Here is a 2,500-nt window from a genome sequence, read left to right as displayed (position 1 = left end):
TATGCTCTGTCTTTTACTTTCACATAATGTTTCTTCATATTTTCGACTGGGTATTCTAGTGGTTTTAGTTTAAGAAATATATATTCTTTTTCTTGTATTATCTTCTCGATCTTACGACTCTAAAATTGAAAAATGTAACCTCGCCTTGCTTCGTTCTCCTTTTAGTTTTTTTAAGACACTTATCCTGGTGACGTACTGCATAGAAAACGGAAAGACAAATACCAGATGATTTTGTTCGGCGAAATGCAGCTCCGAACGAAAAGAACTGGACACGTGTCTTTCTTATCGGTTCACTTCACTCAGTTCCTTAAGTAAGATATCGTAGATCAGTGTTTCTTAACCTTTCAAGCCTTGCAAGTCCCCTTACGTCGACTTTTATATTCAGGTGACCTCTTGATACGGTATTAGATAGGATATAGTCATTTTACATTTGTATGTAAGAATTGTTAATAAAAGGTTTGCTTTTCATAGTAATTGATGTTTATTATCATACTGTTTTCATCGTACAATTATGACACACAAATAAAAGAAAATAAATCTGTGTATATCCTACAAACCTCTTTGTAGGTTTCTACGTACCCATGGTTGGGAAACACTGTTGTAGGTCACATATTTTATGCTGTTCAAACACCACACGTTTTTTTTTTTCAACCTAAAACCCCGAGTTAAATCTTACTCCACAAATTCCTTCAACGGAATGACTTGCGTTTTCTCTCATTTGTTTGGCTTCCGTTGGACTTTCTTTAGGGGTCGACACTGATCTCACCCAAAACAGAAAAAAAAATGTCCGTCAGATCTTTTCCCCTTGTCTCTTATTTCTAGCTCCTCCTCCTCCTCCTCCTCCTCCTCCTCCTCCTCTTCCTCCTCTTCATCATCATCATCATCATCATCATCATCATCATCATCATCATCATCATCATCATCATCATCATCATCATCATCATCATCGTCATCGTCGTCATCATCATCATCATCATCATCATCATCATCATCATCATCATCATCATCATCATCATCATCATCATCATCATCATCATCATCATCAATATCCTCATCCTCATCATCATCATCATCATCATCATCATCATCATCATCATCATCATCATCATCATCATCATCATCATCATCATCATCATCATCATCATCATCATCATCATCATCATCAATATCCTCATCATCATCATCATCATCATCATCATCATCATCATCATCAATATCCTCCTCCTCCTCCTCCTCCTCCTCCTCCTCCTCGTCCTCGTCCTCGTCCTCGTCCTCGTCCTCCTCCTCCTCTTCCTCCTCTTCCTCCTCCTCCTCCCCCTCCTCCTCTTCCCCCTCTTTCACCTCTTCTTCCTCTACTTGGTTCATTTTCTACAACGTGTTTGGGATCTTGCATCCCAAACGACAGGCTTCTTGCTTCTCGCTTGATAAAAATTTAAATGTGTCCCTCTTGACTGTGCTACTTTTCTTCCATCCTCAGATCTCCCTCTCTATCTCTATTTTTCATATTTATCTGTCTATCTGCCTGTCATTCTGTCTGTCTGCTTGTCTGTCTGCCTGTTTCTCTGTGCAGGCGGGAGGGGGGGGAGTGTGTGCGCATGCGTATATGTCTCTCAGTCTACAGTATATCTCTGTCGTTTCCCTTCCATACCTTTCTCCTCTCTCTCTCTCTCTCTCTCTCTCTCTCTCTCTCTCTCTCTCTCTCTCTCTCTCTCTCTCTCTCTCTCTCTCTCTCTCTCTCTCTCTCTCTCTCTCTCTCTCTCTCTCTCTATCTCTCTTTCTCTCCCGCGTATTGTTAATAGACACATCCTTCCTAAAATACTCTTCCTCACTCCATCTTTCTTTTTCAACTTTATTTATTTTCTTATTTTTTGTTTACATATGTCCTTGTTCGTTTTATTTATTTTGATGGTTTGCGATTCGCTTGTTTTGGTGTTTATTCGTCTTGTTTGTTTTCATGTATTTTTTTCCTTTTCATTGTCTTTTTTCTTAGTCTTTTTTTTTTTACTCTGCAAGCTACTCGCTTCACATGGTTTTCTTTATTTAATTTTTTTCTTTTTCAGATTGTTACACTTTGTCCTGTACTTAATAAATGTCTACGTTTAGTTCATAATTACAGATGTGACCAAAAATATTAAGTAACCTGTGATTCAATTCTACAGTTTAAATGTTACTTGTTGTGTGTGTGATGTACTTATCTATAAAAGAAATATACGAAAAGTGAATTGTTATAGAAAATAGATTATTAACATCAGCTCGGACGTTTATGTACAGTAAGACTCGTAGGTTTAATATTTCGTATTGGCAGTGTACAGTTGCCTCCACTTGTAAGCGACCGATATCTGTAATACTGTAGAAAGCAAATTTTTACTTCAAATGTGTACAGGATGGCCCAAAAGTTACTGAAGTATTTAAATATTTGATACCTGTCTTAATTTTTACTTCGGCTTCCAGTAGTAGGCGTTGCGACTGTCAGTGGTCACATCATGATTTTCCATCCGCC

Source organism: Oratosquilla oratoria, chromosome 17 (assembly GCF_046742065.1).
Source record: "Oratosquilla oratoria isolate Oo_2021 chromosome 17, ASM4674206v1, whole genome shotgun sequence".
Classification (NCBI taxonomy): Eukaryota; Metazoa; Arthropoda; class Malacostraca; order Stomatopoda; family Squillidae; genus Oratosquilla; species Oratosquilla oratoria.
The sequence above is the reverse complement of the archived record's forward strand: the minus strand, read 5'-3'. Positions refer to the sequence as shown.